This window comes from Rhinoderma darwinii, unplaced genomic scaffold (assembly GCF_050947455.1).
Source record: "Rhinoderma darwinii isolate aRhiDar2 unplaced genomic scaffold, aRhiDar2.hap1 Scaffold_2122, whole genome shotgun sequence".
Lineage (NCBI taxonomy): Eukaryota > Metazoa > Chordata > Amphibia > Anura > Rhinodermatidae > Rhinoderma > Rhinoderma darwinii.
Window position 1 is genome coordinate 21,121 of NW_027462459.1, and position 17,600 is coordinate 38,720.

The window sequence follows — 17,600 nt, forward strand, 5'->3', positions numbered from 1 at the left end:
ATTATACTGTGTGGGGGCATTATACTATGGGGGCTGTTGGGCAAAGCGTCTGGGCATAGGCATGCATAGGGGTCTGATGATAATGATGATGGTGGTGTTGTGGAGTGGTAGGGGGGCCCAAGCTGAATTCTTGCACCCGGGCCCATGAGCCTTTAGCTACGCCCCTGCCCATTATGATGTCAGAAAGCTGGCTCTGGCTCCTGAGGTCTCCACTATGACACGTGCAAAGTTCCGTCTGAACTTTATATAAGACGGTGCGGCTCAGTCAGTCACTCAGTGTTGCCTGAGAGGGCAACACTGCAACAGCCGGCCCCCAGGCTGTCTTTTTTTTGCACAGCTAGTTGCCTCCAGGAGGCCACAAGAGGGAGACAAGGGACTGCAAAATGGAAAATAGGCATCCACCAACTTTACAGACAACTTGTTCTCCTTGCTCCTACAACCTCCATCCTTGCACAGTTTGTTATTCTTCCAGGTAACATAGTAACAAATCCAAATTGCTGCTCTCTTTGTAGGCAAGCAAGGGTTTGTTGCAACTGCAATTCTTACTTCTTCTTGAAATGTAGGGACCACAGTACATTCCATCACATCCATCTAGTGTACACAGGTAGGTCCATTGTGACGGGCGGGCGGGCGGGCTGGCTGCTTTAATGGCTGTTTGCTGTTCCCCTACTCCACTCCACTATTTGACTATGGTGCTGCATCAATCAGTGGCTGGCTCAGGTGCAGCTCTTTAACCTACCTAGGAGGGAGGGCGGAGAGAAGACAAGGAAGGTGAATGAGCTGTTCCAATGTGAAATGCCGGAAACACAGAAACACAGACGACACAAAACAAGAGGTGGCAATGTATTAATTAATTGCATTTAATAAATTAGCTCATTATCACACATGACTGTACAAATGCATTGTCCAACAGGTGTTGAAATAATGGGATTAAAAGGGGAGATCCCATCCGAAAGACAAAAACAATGGCAAACACAAAAAGCACTTTTGGAATCTGATTTTAGTAAACACATAAGGAAAGGGTGCACCGGTCCTGGAAATACTGCAATACCAGGTCAATGCGTGGAGTGGACAGAGCAAGCTCTATTTCCATCTCCCTGTTCTAAAAATCCATTTAATATATGGTCCCCAGATAGGGGACGTATGAGATATTAAACTGATAAGAACAGATACTACACTTGATCTTAGCCAAAAGGCCGAGAAGCGATAACCCGAACGGGCCGCGCGTTGACCGAGCCTGCCCAATACTGCTGTTCACCCCTTGCAGCGATTCAGCCTACTCCTAGGCAATTCCATGGGGCCCTGCAGGCTCACACACACTCACAGCTACTAAGCGGGAGGTGAATAAAGGCCGGAGAGGAAGCAAGACAGGATTTGCTTCTTTTGCTTGCACCACAATGCAGTGCTGAAAGAGGAGGAATCGACATAAAAACGCCTTCCTGGCAACGCCCAAATGCCCTCCTGCCGTGCAAACACTGGCAGCAGCAGCAGCAGCAGCAGCAGCAGCAGCAGTAAGTGCATGCCCACTGCCACCCCTTCTCCTTTCACACCTTGTATCAGCTTTAATCCAGTCCAGTGCTGCCTGCTGAGCAGCACTGACCAACACTGCCTGGGCCCAGGCTTTTATCTCTGAGGCCCCATTATGATGTCAGAAAGCTGGCTCTGGCTCCTGAGGTCTCCACTATGACACGTGCAAAGTTCCGTCTGAACTTTATATAAGACGGTGCGGCTCAGTCAGTCACTCAGTGTTGCCTGAGAGGGCAACACTGCAACAGCCGGCCCCCAGGCTGTCTTTTTTTTGCACAGCTAGTTGCCTCCAGGAGGCCACAAGAGGGAGACAAGGGACTGCAAAATGGAAAATAGGCATCCACCAACTTTACAGACAACTTGTTCTCCTTGCTCCTACAACCTCCATCCTTGCACAGTTTGTTATTCTTCCAGGTAACATAGTAACAAATCCAAATTGCTGCTCTCTTTGTAGGCAAGCAAGGATTTGTTGCAACTGCAATTCTTACTTCTTCTTGAAATGTAGGGACCACAGTACATTCCATCACATCCATCTAGTGTACACAGGTAGGTCCATTGTGACGGGCGGGCGGGCGGGCTGGCTGCTTTAATGGCTGTTTGCTGTTCCCCTACTCCACTCCACTATTTGACTATGGTGCTGCATCAATCAGTGGCTGGCTCAGGTGCAGCTCTTTAACCTACCTAGGAGGGAGGGCGGAGAGAAGACAAGGAAGGTGAATGAGCTGTTCCAATGTGAAATGCCGGAAACACAGAAACACAGACGACACAAAACAAGAGGTGGCAATGTATTAATTAATTGCATTTAATAAATTAGCTCATTATCACACATGACTGTACAAATGCATTGTCCAACAGGTGTTGAAATAATGGGATTAAAAGGGGAGATCCCATCCGAAAGACAAAAACAATGGCAAACACAAAAAGCACTTTTGGAATCTGATTTTAGTAAACACATAAGGAAAGGGTGCACCGGTCCTGGAAATACTGCAATACCAGGTCAATGCGTGGAGTGGACAGAGCAAGCTCTATTTCCATCTCCCTGTTCTAAAAATCCATTTAATATATGGTCCCCAGATAGGGGACGTATCAGATATTAAACTGATAAGAACAGATACTACACTTGATCTTAGCCAAAAGGCCGAGAAGCGATAACCCGAATGGGCCGCGCGTTGACCGAGCCTGCCCAATACTGCTGTTCACCCCTTGCAGCGATTCAGCCTACTCCTAGGCAATTCCATGGGGCCCTGCAGGCTCACACACACTCACAGCTACTAAGCGGGAGGTGAATAAAGGCCGGAGAGGAAGCAAGACAGGATTTGCTTCTTTTGCTTGCACCACAATGCAGTGCTGAAAGAGGAGGAATCGACATAAAAACGCCTTCCTGGCAACGCCCAAATGCCCTCCTGCCGTGCAAACACTGGCAGCAGCAGCAGCAGCAGTAAGTGCATGCCCACTGCCACCCCTTCTCCTTTCACACCTTGTATCAGCTTTAATCCAGTCCAGTGCTGCCTGCTGAGCAGCACTGACCAACACTGCCTGGGCCCAGGCTTTTATCTCTGAGGCCCCATTATGATGTCAGAAAGCTGGCTCTGGCTCCTGAGGTCTCCACTATGACACGTGCAAAGTTCCGTCTGAACTTTATATAAGACGGTGCGGCTCAGTCAGTCACTCAGTGTTGCCTGAGAGGGCAACACTGCAACAGCCGGCCCCCAGGCTGTCTTTTTTTTGCACAGCTAGTTGCCTCCAGGAGGCCACAAGAGGGAGACAAGGGCTGCAAAATGGAAAATAGGCATCCACCAACTTTACAGACAACTTGTTCTCCTTGCTCCTACAACCTCCATCCTTGCACAGTTTGTTATTCTTCCAGGTAACATAGTAACAAATCCAAATTGCTGCTCTCTTTGTAGGCAAGTAAGGGTTTGTTGCAACTGCAATTCTTACTTCTTCTTGAAATGTAGGGACCACAGTACATTCCATCACATCCATCTAGTGTACACAGGTAGGTCCATTGTGACGGGCGGGCGGGCGGGCTGGCTGCTTTAATGGCTGTTTGCTGTTCCCCTACTCCACTCCACTATTTGACTATGGTGCTGCATCAATCAGTGGCTGGCTCAGGTGCAGCTCTTTAACCTACCTAGGAGGGAGGGCGGAGAGAAGACAAGGAAGGTGAATGAGCTGTTCCAATGTGAAATGCCGGAAACACAGAAACACAGACGACACAAAACAAGAGGTGGCAATGTATTAATTAATTGCATTTAATAAATTAGCTCATTATCACACATGACTGTACAAATGCATTGTCCAACAGGTGTTGAAATAATGGGATTAAAAGGGGAGATCCCATCCGAAAGACAAAAACAATGGCAAACACAAAAAGCACTTTTGGAATCTGATTTTAGTAAACACATAAGGAAAGGGTGCACCGGTCCTGGAAATACTGCAATACCAGGTCAATGCGTGGAGTGGACAGAGCAAGCTCTATTTCCATCTCCCTGTTCTAAAAATCCATTTAATATATGGTCCCCAGATAGGGGACGTATCAGATATTAAACTGATAAGAACAGATACTACACTTGATCTTAGCCAAAAGGCCGAGAAGCGATAACCCGAATGGGCCGCGCGTTGACCGAGCCTGCCCAATACTGCTGTTCACCCCTTGCAGCGATTCAGCCTACTCCTAGGCAATTCCATGGGGCCCTGCAGGCTCACACACACTCACAGCTACTAAGCGGGAGGTGAATAAAGGCCGGAGAGGAAGCAAGACAGGATTTGCTTCTTTTGCTTGCACCACAATGCAGTGCTGAAAGAGGAGGAATCGACATAAAAACGCCTTCCTGGCAACGCCCAAATGCCCTCCTGCCGTGCAAACACTGGCAGCAGCAGCAGCAGCAGCAGCAGCAGCAGTAAGTGCATGCCCACTGCCACCCCTTCTCCTTTCACACCTTGTATCAGCTTTAACCCCTTAACGCTCCATGACCTACTATTAGGTCATGCTAACTGTAGCGTTCGCGCTCAGTGACCTAATAGTAGGTCATGGAGTAAACACGGCGCCGTTCGCGCGGGGCGCGTTCATGAGCTGTGATAGCTGCTGTTTCCAACAGCAGACTATCACTGCTCAATGTGCCGGGACCGATCGCGGAGCTCCCCCGCCGATTAACCCCTCAGAAGCCGCGTTCAATAGCGATCGCGGCTTCTTAGGGGTTAATCCGCCATCGCCGGCCTGCTACGCGATAGCGGCCGGCGATGGTGACTATGGCAACCGGACACCAAACAATGGCGTCCGGCTATGCCATAGACGGAAGCCTAGTGGGTCCTGACAACGTCAGGACCCACTATGCTTGCTGTCAGTGAGTAGCTGACAGTTCTAATACACTGCACTACGCATGTAGTGCAGTGTATTAGAATAGCGATCAGGGCCTCCTGCCCTCTAGTCCCCTAGTGGGACAAAGTAATAAAGTTAAAAAAAAGTTAAAAAAAGATGTGTAAAAATAAGAAAATAAAAGTTTTAAAAGTAATAAAAGTAAAAGTCCCACTTTTTACCTTATCAGTCCTTTATTATTAATAAAAATATATAAACAAACAAATAAACTATACATAATTGGTATCGCCACGTCCGTAACGGCCTGAACTACAAAATTATTTTGTTATGTATCCCGCACGGTGAACGCCGTAAAAAAAAATATTAATAAACCGTACCACAATCACAATTGTTTGGTCACTTCACCTCCCAAAAAATGGAATAAAAAGAGATCAAAAAGTCGCATGTACCGAAAAATGGCACTGATCAAAACTAGAGTTCGTTACGCAAAAAATAAGTCCTCACACGGCTTTATTGATTGAAAAATAAAAAAGTTCTGCCTCTTAGAATAAGGTAACACAAAAAGTGAATGACTGTTTACAAAACGTATTTTATTGTGCAAACGCCATAAGACATAAAAAAAACTATAAACATCTGGTATCGACGTAATCGTATTGCCCCGCAGAATAAAGTGAATAAGTCATTTATAGCGCACGGTGAACACTGTAAAAAAAATAGAATAAAAAAACAACAATTGCTGTTTTTTAATCACCACGCCACCTAAAAATAGAATTAAAACTGATCAAAAAGTCGCATGCACCCCAAGAAAACTACAATGGATTCCTCAAGGGGTCTAGTTTCCAAAATGGGGTCACTTTTGGGGGGTTTCCAATGTTTTGGCACCACAAGACCTCTTCAAACCGGACATGGTGCCTAATTAAAAAGAGGGCTCAAAATCCACTAGGTGCTCCTTTGCTTCGGAGGCCGGTGCTTCAGTCCATTACCGCCCGAGGGCCACATGTGGGATATTTCTAAAAACTGCAGAATCTGGGCAATACGTATTAAGTTGCGTTTCTCTAATAAATCCTTTTGTGTTATAGAAAAAAAATGGTATAAAGAGGATTTTCTGACAAAAAAAAAAAAGTTAATTTCACCTCTACTTTGCTCTAAATTTCTGTGAAACACCTAAAGGGTTCATAAACTTTCTAAATGCTGTTGTGAATACTTTGAGGGGTCTAGTTTCTAAAATGGGGTGTTTGATAGGGGTTTATAATATATGGGCCCCTCAAAGCAACTTCAGAACTGAACTGGAACCTAAAAAAATAAATAAATGAGGCAATACTTTGCTTCTCACATTATACTGATAATGAGCTGTGCCCACCCCGAGATGACCCCAGTTTTGACCGTTTGTATAAACGGAGACCCCTATTAGACCGTTCCAGTGCCCTGTTTTCCCAAACATACACCCCCGAGAAGTGTATTTCTATTGATGAGTCCCAGGTACATTTTAAAGGGAGGGTTCAATTCCGCCAGTACCTGCCGGGTAAGAGGCCAAGGTATGGCGTGAAGATGTATAAGCTGCGAGAGTGCATCAGGGTATACCTACAGGTTTAGGATATATGAAGGAAAGGCCACCCCCAAACCAGACTGCATCCTGGACTACAATAGGTACATGGGAGGGATGGACTTGTCAAATCAAGTCCTGAAGCCCTACAATGCCATGCGGTGTGGTATAAGAAGCTGGCCATGCACATCATACAGATGGCTTTGTACAATGCGTACGTGCTACGTCGATGTGCAGGCCAGAGGGGAACTTTCCTGGAATTTCAAGATCTAATCTTTAGGGACCAGGAAGGGGGGGGCACCCAGTACTTCTGGAAGCGAGGCCACACGCATCGTACCAGGGCAACACTTTCCAGGAGAAGTTCCCCAAACCGGTGGAAAGGGAAAGAGTCAAAAGAGGTGCAGAGTCTGCTATAAGAGGGGGATAAGGGAGGACATATTATACCAATGTGACACGTGTCCCGAAAAACCAGGGCTCTGTATAAAAGATTGTTTTAAAATGTATCATACATCCCTTGATTTTTAATTTACCCTGATGCACTCCGCACAGCTTACCCCCCTCATTACCCCCCTTCTGAGCCCTGCCGTATGCCCAGGCAGCTGATAACAGCCACATGTAGGGTATTGCCGTACCCAGGAGAACCCACATTACAATTTTTGGGGTGTATATCTCCGGTGGCGCATGCTGGGCACAATATATTGGACACTGAAATGGCATATATATATATAAAATTGCAAATCTCACACTGCACCATCTGCTGCGCATTATCTTTTACACAGTACCTGTGGGGTCAAAATGCTCACAACACCTCTAGATGAATGTCTTAAGGGGTGTAGTTTTTAAAATGGGGTCACTTCTCGGGGGTTTCAACTCTACTGGTACCTCAGGGGCTTCTGCATACATGACTTAGCACCAGAAAAGCTCCAGTAGGCCAAATGGTGGTCCTTTCCTTCTGAGCCCTCCCATGGGCCCAAACGGCAGTTTATCACCACAAATGGGGTATTGCCGCACTAAGGACAAATTGGGCAACAAAATTGGATATGTTGTTCCTTGTGAAAATAAGAAATTTTGATCAAAAATGACATCTTATTGGAAAAAATATTATTTTTTTCATTTCACAGCCCAATTCAAATAGGTGCTGTGAAAAAACTGTGCGGTCAAAATGATAACAAAAACCATAAATGAATTCCTTGAGGGGTGTAGTTTCCAAAATGGGGTCACTTCTGGTGGGTTTCCATTGCTTTGATACCTCTGGGGCTCTGCAAATGCGACATGGCACCCGAAAACCAATCCAGCAAAATCTGGACTCCAACAAACACATAGCGCTCCTTTCCGTCTGAGCCCTCCCATGGGCCCAAACGGCAGTTTATCACCACAAATGGGGTATTGCCGCACTAAGGACAAATTGGGCAACAAAATGGGGTATGTTGTTCCCTGTGAAAATAAGAAATTTTGATCAAAAATGACATCTTATTGGAAAAAATATCATTTTTTTCATTTCACAGCCCAATTCAAATAGGTGCTGTGAAAAAACTGTGTGGTCAAAATCATAACAAAAACCATAAATTAATTCCTTGAGGGGTGTAATTTCCAAAATGGGGTCACTTCTGGTGGGTTTCCATTGTTTTGATACCTCAACGCCTCTTCAAATCTGGCATGCTGCCTAAAATATATTCTAATAAAAAAGAGGCCTCAAAATGCACTAGGTGCTTCTTTGCTTCTAGGGCTTGTGTTTTAGTCCACGAGCGCACTAGAGCCACATGTGGGACATTTCTAAAAACTGCAGAATCTGGACAATACATATTTAGTAGTGTTTCTCTGGTAAAACCTTCTTTGTTACACGAAAAAAATTGAATAAAATTGAAATTCAGCAGAAAAAATGAAATTTGAAAATTTCATTTCCACTTTGCTTTAATTCCTGTGAAATGCCTGAAGGGTTAAAAAACTTTCTATATGCTGTTTTGAATACTTTGAGGGGTCTAGTTTTTAAAATGGGGTGTTTTATGGGGGTTTCTAATACATAGGCCCCTCAAATCCACTTCAGAACTGAACTGGTACCTTCAAAAAAAGGCTTTTGAAATTTTCTTAAGAATATGAGAAATTGCTGTTTATGTTCTAAGCCTTGTAACGTCCAAGAAAAATAAAATAATGTTCAAAAAACGATGCCAATCTAAAGTAGACATATGGGAAATGTGAACTAGTAACTATTTTGGGTGGTATAACCGTCTGTTTTTCAAGCAGATGCATTTAAATTCTGAAAAATGCTATTTTTTGTAACTTTTCTCTAAATTTTGCAATTTTTCACAAATAAAGACTGAATATATCGACCAAATTTTACCACGAACATGAAGCCCAATGTGTCACGAGAAAACTATCTCAGAATCGCTTGGATAGGTTTAAGCATTCCGACGTTATTACCACATAAAGTGAAATATGTCAGATTTGAAAAATGGCCTCTGAGCCTTAAGGCCCAAACTAGGCTGCGTCCTTAAGGGGTTAATACAGTCCAGTGCTGCCTGCTGAGCAGCACTGACCAACACTGCCTGGGCCCAGGCTTTTATCTCTGAGGCCCCATTATGATGTCAGAAAGCTGGCTCTGGCTCCTGAGGTCTCCACTATGACACGTGCAAAGTTCCGTCTGAACTTTATATAAGACGGTGCGGCTCAGTCAGTCACTCAGTGTTGCCTGAGAGGGCAACACTGCAACAGCCGGCCCCCAGGCTGTCTTTTTTTTGCACAGCTAGTTGCCTCCAGGAGGCCACAAGAGGGAGACAAGGGCTGCAAAATGGAAAATAGGCATCCACCAACTTTACAGACAACTTGTTCTCCTTGCTCCTACAACCTCCATCCTTGCACAGTTTGTTATTCTTCCAGGTAACATAGTAACAAATCCAAATTGCTGCTCTCTTTGTAGGCAAGTAAGGGTTTGTTGCAACTGCAATTCTTACTTCTTCTTGAAATGTAGGGACCACAGTACATTCCATCACATCCATCTAGTGTACACAGGTAGGTCCATTGTGACGGGCGGGCGGGCGGGCTGGCTGCTTTAATGGCTGTTTGCTGTTCCCCTACTCCACTCCACTATTTGACTATGGTGCTGCATCAATCAGTGGCTGGCTCAGGTGCAGCTCTTTAACCTACCTAGGAGGGAGGGCGGAGAGAAGACAAGGAAGGTGAATGAGCTGTTCCAATGTGAAATGCCGGAAACACAGAAACACAGACGACACAAAACAAGAGGTGGCAATGTATTAATTAATTGCATTTAATAAATTAGCTCATTATCACACATGACTGTACAAATGCATTGTCCAACAGGTGTTGAAATAATGGGATTAAAAGGGGAGATCCCATCCGAAAGACAAAAACAATGGCAAACACAAAAAGCACTTTTGGAATCTGATTTTAGTAAACACATAAGGAAAGGGTGCACCGGTCCTGGAAATACTGCAATACCAGGTCAATGCGTGGAGTGGACAGAGCAAGCTCTATTTCCATCTCCCTGTTCTAAAAATCCATTTAATATATGGTCCCCAGATAGGGGACGTATCAGATATTAAACTGATAAGAACAGATACTACACTTGATCTTAGCCAAAAGGCCGAGAAGCGATAACCCGAACGGGCCGCGCGTTGACCGAGCCTGCCCAATACTGCTGTTCACCCCTTGCAGCGATTCAGCCTACTCCTAGGCAATTCCATGGGGCCCTGCAGGCTCACACACACTCACAGCTACTAAGCGGGAGGTGAATAAAGGCCGGAGAGGAAGCAAGACAGGATTTGCTTCTTTTGCTTGCACCACAATGCAGTGCTGAAAGAGGAGGAATCGACATAAAAACGCCTTCCTGGCAACGCCCAAATGCCCTCCTGCCGTGCAAACACTGGCAGCAGCAGCAGCAGCAGCAGCAGCAGCAGTAAGTGCATGCCCACTGCCACCCCTTCTCCTTTCACACCTTGTATCAGCTTTAATCCAGTCCAGTGCTGCCTGCTGAGCAGCACTGACCAACACTGCCTGGGCCCAGGCTTTTATCTCTGAGGCCCCATTATGATGTCAGAAAGCTGGCTCTGGCTCCTGAGGTCTCCACTATGACACGTGCAAAGTTCCGTCTGAACTTTATATAAGACGGTGCGCCTCAGTCAGTCACTCAGTGTTGCCTGAGAGGGCAACACTGCAACAGCCGGCCCCCAGGCTGTCTTTTTTTTGCACAGCTAGTTGCCTCCAGGAGGCCACAAGAGGGAGACAAGGGACTGCAAAATGGAAAATAGGCATCCACCAACTTTACAGACAACTTGTTCTCCTTGCTCCTACAACCTCCATCCTTGCACAGTTTGTTATTCTTCCAGGTAACATAGTAACAAATCCAAATTGCTGCTCTCTTTGTAGGCAAGCAAGGGTTTGTTGCAACTGCAATTCTTACTTCTTCTTGAAATGTAGGGACCACAGTACATTCCATCACATCCATCTAGTGTACACAGGTAGGTCCATTGTGACGGGCGGGCGGGCGGGCTGGCTGCTTTAATGGCTGTTTGCTGTTCCCCTACTCCACTCCACTATTTGACTATGGTGCTGAATCAATCAGTGGCTGGCTCAGGTGCAGCTCTTTAACCTACCTAGGAGGGAGGGCGGAGAGAAGACAAGGAAGGTGAATGAGCTGTTCCAATGTGAAATGCCGGAAACACAGAAACACAGACGACACAAAACAAGAGGTGGCAATGTATTAATTAATTGCATTTAATAAATTAGCTCATTATCACACATGACTGTACAAATGCATTGTCCAACAGGTGTTGAAATAATGGGATTAAAAGGGGAGATCCCATCCGAAAGACAAAAACAATGGCAAACACAAAAAGCACTTTTGGAATCTGATTTTAGTAAACACATAAGGAAAGGGTGCACCGGTCCTGGAAATACTGCAATACCAGGTCAATGCGTGGAGTGGACAGAGCAAGCTCTATTTCCATCTCCCTGTTCTAAAAATCCATTTAATATATGGTCCCCAGATAGGGGACGTATCAGATATTAAACTGATAAGAACAGATACTACACTTGATCTTAGCCAAAAGGCCGAGAAGCGATAACCCGAACGGGCCGCGCGTTGACCGAGCCTGCCCAATACTGCTGTTCACCCCTTGCAGCGATTCAGCCTACTCCTAGGCAATTCCATGGGGCCCTGCAGGCTCACACACACTCACAGCTACTAAGCGGGAGGTGAATAAAGGCCGGAGAGGAAGCAAGACAGGATTTGCTTCTTTTGCTTGCACCACAATGCAGTGCTGAAAGAGGAGGAATCGACATAAAAACGCCTTCCTGGCAACGCCCAAATGCCCTCCTGCCGTGCAAACACTGGCAGCAGCAGCAGCAGCAGCAGCAGCAGTAAGTGCATGCCCACTGCCACCCCTTCTCCTTTCACACCTTGTATCAGCTTTAATCCAGTCCAGTGCTGCCTGCTGAGCAGCACTGACCAACACTGCCTGGGCCCAGGCTTTTATCTCTGAGGCCCCATTATGATGTCAGAAAGCTGGCTCTGGCTCCTGAGGTCTCCACTATGACACGTGCAAAGTTCCGTCTGAACTTTATATAAGACGGTGCGCCTCAGTCAGTCACTCAGTGTTGCCTGAGAGGGCAACACTGCAACAGCCGGCCCCCAGGCTGTCTTTTTTTTGCACAGCTAGTTGCCTCCAGGAGGCCACAAGAGGGAGACAAGGGACTTGCAAAATGGAAAATAGGCATCCACCAACTTTACAGACAACTTGTTCTCCTTGCTCCTACAACCTCCATCCTTGCACAGTTTGTTATTCTTCCAGGTAACATAGTAACAAATCCAAATTGCTGCTCTCTTTGTAGGCAAGCAAGGGTTTGTTGCAACTGCAATTCTTACTTCTTCTTGAAATGTAGGGACCACAGTACATTCCATCACATCCATCTAGTGTACACAGGTAGGTCCATTGTGACGGGCGGGCGGGCGGGCTGGCTGCTTTAATGGCTGTTTGCTGTTCCCCTACTCCACTCCACTATTTGACTATGGTGCTGAATCAATCAGTGGCTGGCTCAGGTGCAGCTCTTTAACCTACCTAGGAGGGAGGGCGGAGAGAAGACAAGGAAGGTGAATGAGCTGTTCCAATGTGAAATGCCGGAAACACAGAAACACAGACGACACAAAACAAGAGGTGGCAATGTATTAATTAATTGCATTTAATAAATTAGCTCATTATCACACATGACTGTACAAATGCATTGTCCAACAGGTGTTGAAATAATGGGATTAAAAGGGGAGATCCCATCCGAAAGACAAAAACAATGGCAAACACAAAAAGCACTTTTGGAATCTGATTTTAGTAAACACATAAGGAAAGGGTGCACCGGTCCTGGAAATACTGCAATACCAGGTCAATGCGTGGAGTGGACAGAGCAAGCTCTATTTCCATCTCCCTGTTCTAAAAATCCATTTAATATATGGTCCCCAGATAGGGGACGTATCAGATATTAAACTGATAAGAACAGATACTACACTTGATCTTAGCCAAAAGGCCGAGAAGCGATAACCCGAACAAGCCGCGCGTTGACTGAGCCTGCCCAATACTGCTGTTCACCCCTTGCAGCGATTCAGCCTACTCCTAGGCAATTCCATGGGGCCCTGCAGGCTCACACACACTCACAGCTACTAAGCGGGAGGTGAATAAAGGCCGGAGAGGAAGCAAGACAGGATTTGCTTCTTTTGCTTGCACCACAATGCAGTGCTGAAAGAGGAGGAATCGACATAAAAACGCCTTCCTGGCAACGCCCAAATGCCCTCCTGCCGTGCAAACACTGGCAGCAGCAGCAGCAGCAGTAAGTGCATGCCCACTGCCACCCCTTCTCCTTTCACACCTTGTATCAGCTTTAATCCAGTCCAGTGCTGCCTGCTGAGCAGCACTGACCAACACTGCCTGGGCCCAGGCTTTTATCTCTGAGGCCCCATTATGATGTCAGAAAGCTGGCTCTGGCTCCTGAGGTCTCCACTATGACACGTGCAAAGTTCCGTCTGAACTTTATATAAGACGGTGCGGCTCAGTCAGTCACTCAGTGTTGCCTGAGAGGGCAACACTTCAACAGCCGGCCCCCAGGCTGTCTTTTTTTTGCACAGCTAGTTGCCTCCAGGAGGCCACAAGAGGGAGACAAGGGACTGCAAAATGGAAAATAGGCATCCACCAACTTTACAGACAACTTGTTCTCCTTGCTCATACAACCTCCATCCTTGCACAGTTTGTTATTCTTCCAGGTAACATAGTAACAAATCCAAATTGCTGCTCTCTTTGTAGGCAAGCAAGGGTTTGTTGCAACTGCAATTCTTACTTCTTCTTGAAATGTAGGGACCACAGTACATTCCATCACATCCATCTAGTGTACACAGGTAGGTCCATTGTGACGGGCGGGCGGGCGGGCTGGCTGCTTTAATGGCTGTTTGCTGTTCCCCTACTCCACTCCACTATTTGACTATGGTGCTGCATCAATCAGTGGCTGGCTCAGGTGCAGCTCTTTAACCTACCTAGGAGGGAGGGCGGAGAGAAGACAAGGAAGGTGAATGAGCTGTTCCAATGTGAAATGCCGGAAACACAGAAACACAGACGACACAAAACAAGAGGTGGCAATGTATTAATTAATTGCATTTAATAAATTAGCTCATTATCACACATGACTGTACAAATGCATTGTCCAACAGGTGTTGAAATAATGGGATTAAAAGGGGAGATCCCATCCGAAAGACAAAAACAATGGCAAACACAAAAAGCACTTTTGGAATCTGATTTTAGTAAACACATAAGGAAAGGGTGCACCGGTCCTGGAAATACTGCAATACCAGGTCAATGCGTGGAGTGGACAGAGCAAGCTCTATTTCCATCTCCCTGTTCTAAAAATCCATTTAATATATGGTCCCCAGATAGGGGACGTATCAGATATTAAACTGATAAGAACAGATACTACACTTGATCTTAGCCAAAAGGCCGAGAAGCGATAACCCGAACGGGCCACGCGTTGACCGAGCCTGCCCAATACTGCTGTTCACCCCTTGCAGCGATTCAGCCTACTCCTAGGCAATTCCATGGGGCCCTGCAGGCTCACACACACTCACAGCTACTAAGCGGGAGGTGAATAAAGGCCGGAGAGGAAGCAAGACAGGATTTGCTTCTTTTGCTTGCACCACAATGCAGTGCTGAAAGAGGAGGAATCGACATAAAAACGCCTTCCTGGCAACGCCCAAATGCCCTCCTGCCGTGCAAACACTGGCAGCAGCAGCAGTAAGTGCATGCCCACTGCCACCCCTTCTCCTTTCACACCTTGTATCAGCTTTAATCCAGTCCAGTGCTGCCTGCTGAGCAGCACTGACCAACACTGCCTGGGCCCAGGCTTTTATCTCTGAGGCCCCATTTGATGTCAGAAAGCTGGCTCTGGCTCCTGAGGTCTCCACTATGACACGTGCAAAGTTCCGTCTGAACTTTATATAAGACGGTGCGGCTCAGTCAGTCACTCAGTGTTGCCTGAGAGGGCAACACTACAACAGCCGGCCCCCAGGCTGTCTTTTTTTTGCACAGCTAGTTGCCTCCAGGAGGCCACAAGAGGGAGACAAGGGACTGCAAAATGGAAAATAGGCATCCACCAACTTTACAGACAACTTGTTCTCCTTGCTCCTACAACCTCCATCCTTGCACAGTTTGTTATTCTTCCAGGTAACATAGTAACAAATCCAAATTGCTGCTCTCTTTGTAGGCAAGCAAGGGTTTGTTGCAACTGCAATTCTTACTTCTTCTTGAAATGTAGGGACCACAGTACATTCCATCACATCCATCTAGTGTACACAGGTAGGTCCATTGTGACGGGCGGGCGGGCTGGCTGCTTTAATGGCTGTTTGCTGTTCCCCTACTCCACTCCACTATTTGACTATGGTGCTGCATCAATCAGTGGCTGGCTCAGGTGCAGCTCTTTAACCTACCTAGGAGGGAGGGCGGAGAGAAGACAAGGAAGGTGAATGAGCTGTTCCAATGTGAAATGCCGGAAACACAGAAACACAGACGACACAAAACAAGAGGTGGCAATGTATAAATTAATTGCATTTAATAAATTAGCTCATTATCACACATGACTGTACAAATGCATTGTCCAACAGGTGTTGAAATAATGGGATTAAAAGGGGAGATCCCATCCGAAAGACAAAAACAATGGCAAACACAAAAAGCACTTTTGGAATCTGATTTTAGTAAACACATAAGGAAAGGGTGCACCGGTCCTGGAAATACTGCAATACCAGGTCAATGCGTGGAGTGGACAGAGCAAGCTCTATTTCCATCTCCCTGTTCTAAAAATCCATTTAATATATGGTCCCCAGATAGGGGACGTATCAGATATTAAACTGATAAGAACAGGATACTACACTTGATCTTAGCCAAAAGGCCGAGAAGCGATAACCCGAACGGGCCGCGCGTTGATCGAGCCTGCCCAATACTGCTGTTCACCCCTTGCAGCGATTCAGCCTACTCCTAGGCAATTCCATGGGGCCCTGCAGGCTCACACACACTCACAGCTACTAAGCGGGAGGTGAATAAAGGCCGGAGAGGAAGCAAGACAGGATTTGCTTCTTTTGCTTGCACCACAATGCAGTGCTGAAAGAGGAGGAATCGACATAAAAACGCCTTCCTGGCAACGCCCAAATGCCCTCCTGCCGTGCAAACACTGGCAGCAGCAGCAGCAGCAGCAGCAGCAGCAGTAAGTGCATGCCCACTGCCACCCCTTCTCCTTTCACACCTTGTATCAGCTTTAATCCAGTCCAGTGCTGCCTGCTGAGCAGCACTGACCAACACTGCCTGGGCCCAGGCTTTTATCTCTGAGGCCCCATTATGATGTCAGAAAGCTGGCTCTGGCTCCTGAGGTCTCCACTATGACACGTGCAAAGTTCCGTCTGAACTTTATATAAGACGGTGCGGCTCAGTCAGTCACTCAGTGTTGCCTGAGAGGGCAACACTGCAACAGCCGGCCCCCAGGCTGTCTTTTTTTTGCACAGCTAGTTGCCTCCAGGAGGCCACAAGAGGGAGACAAGGGACTGCAAAATGGAAAATAGGCATCCACCAACTTTACAGACAACTTGTTCTCCTTGCTCCTACAACCTCCATCCTTGCACAGTTTGTTATTCTTCCAGGTAACATAGTAACAAATCCAAATTGCTGCTCTCTTTGTAGGCAAGCAAGGGTTTGTTGCAACTGCAATTCTTACTTCTTCTTGAAATGTAGGGACCACAGTACATTCCATCACATCCATCTAGTGTACACAGGTAGGTCCATTGTGACGGGCGGGCGGGCGGGCTGGCTGCTTTAATGGCTGTTTGCTGTTCCCCTACTCCACTCCACTATTTGACTATGGTGCTGCATCAATCAGTGGCTGGCTCAGGTGCAGCTCTTTAACCTACCTAGGAGGGAGGGCGGAGAGAAGACAAGGAAGGTGAATGAGCTGTTCCAATGTGAAATGCCGGAAACACAGAAACACAGACGACACAAAACAAGAGGTGGCAATGTATTAATTAATTGCATTTAATAAATTAGCTCATTATCACACATGACTGTACAAATGCATTGTCCAACAGGTGTTGAAATAATGGGATTAAAAGGGGAGATCCCATCCGAAAGACAAAAACAATGCAAACACAAAAAGCACTTTTGGAATCTAATTTTAGTAAACACATAAGGAAAGGGTGCACCGGTCCTGGAAATACTGCAATACCAGGTCAATGCGTGGAGTGGACAGAGCAAGCTCTATTTCCATCTCCCTGTTCTAAAAATCCATTTAATATATGGTCCCCAGATAGGGGACGTATGAGATATTAAACTGATAAGAACAGATACTACACTTGATCTTAGCCAAAAGGCCGAGAAGCGATAACCCGAACGGGCCGCGCGTTGACCGAGCCTGCCCAATACTGCTGTTCACCCCTTGCAGCGATTCAGCCTACTCCTAGGCAATTCCATGGGGCCCTGCAGGCTCACACACACTCACAGCTACTAAGCGGGAGGTGAATAAAGGCCGGAGAGGAAGCAAGACAGGATTTGCTTCTTTTGCTTGCACCACAATGCAGTGCTGAAAGAGGAGGAATCGACATAAAAACGCCTTCCTGGCAACGCCCAAATGCCCTCCTGCCGTGCAAACACTGGCAGCAGCAGCAGCAGCAGCAGCAGCAGCAGCAGTAAG

At 46.6% G+C, this 17,600-nt stretch overlaps 9 non-coding genes across 9 annotated transcripts; all 9 read right to left on the bottom strand.

The window, feature by feature from the left end:
* Nucleotides 1–1,017: 1,017 nt before the first annotated feature.
* On the bottom strand, nt 1,018–1,208 carry LOC142701584 (U2 spliceosomal RNA). The gene has a single exon (XR_012866926.1). It is a non-coding gene; the product is annotated as a U2 spliceosomal RNA (small nuclear RNA).
* A 1,278-nt stretch (nt 1,209–2,486) lies between these two features.
* Nucleotides 2,487–2,677, bottom strand: LOC142701561 (U2 spliceosomal RNA). The gene has a single exon (XR_012866905.1). It is a non-coding gene; the product is annotated as a U2 spliceosomal RNA (small nuclear RNA).
* Nucleotides 2,678–3,939: 1,262 nt separating this feature from the next.
* LOC142701562 (U2 spliceosomal RNA) lies at nt 3,940–4,130 on the bottom strand. Its single transcript, XR_012866906.1, has one exon. It is a non-coding gene; the product is annotated as a U2 spliceosomal RNA (small nuclear RNA).
* Nucleotides 4,131–9,808: 5,678 nt separating this feature from the next.
* On the bottom strand, nt 9,809–9,999 carry LOC142701563 (U2 spliceosomal RNA). Its single transcript, XR_012866907.1, has one exon. It is a non-coding gene; the product is annotated as a U2 spliceosomal RNA (small nuclear RNA).
* A 1,275-nt stretch (nt 10,000–11,274) lies between these two features.
* Nucleotides 11,275–11,465, bottom strand: LOC142701565 (U2 spliceosomal RNA). The gene has a single exon (XR_012866909.1). It is a non-coding gene; the product is annotated as a U2 spliceosomal RNA (small nuclear RNA).
* Nucleotides 11,466–12,738: 1,273 nt separating this feature from the next.
* Nucleotides 12,739–12,929, bottom strand: LOC142701566 (U2 spliceosomal RNA). The gene has a single exon (XR_012866910.1). It is a non-coding gene; the product is annotated as a U2 spliceosomal RNA (small nuclear RNA).
* Nucleotides 12,930–14,192: 1,263 nt separating this feature from the next.
* Nucleotides 14,193–14,383, bottom strand: LOC142701567 (U2 spliceosomal RNA). The gene has a single exon (XR_012866911.1). It is a non-coding gene; the product is annotated as a U2 spliceosomal RNA (small nuclear RNA).
* Nucleotides 14,384–15,635: 1,252 nt separating this feature from the next.
* LOC142701587 (U2 spliceosomal RNA) lies at nt 15,636–15,827 on the bottom strand. The gene has a single exon (XR_012866929.1). It is a non-coding gene; the product is annotated as a U2 spliceosomal RNA (small nuclear RNA).
* A 1,274-nt stretch (nt 15,828–17,101) lies between these two features.
* On the bottom strand, nt 17,102–17,292 carry LOC142701585 (U2 spliceosomal RNA). Its single transcript, XR_012866927.1, has one exon. It is a non-coding gene; the product is annotated as a U2 spliceosomal RNA (small nuclear RNA).
* Nucleotides 17,293–17,600: the final 308 nt, after the last annotated feature.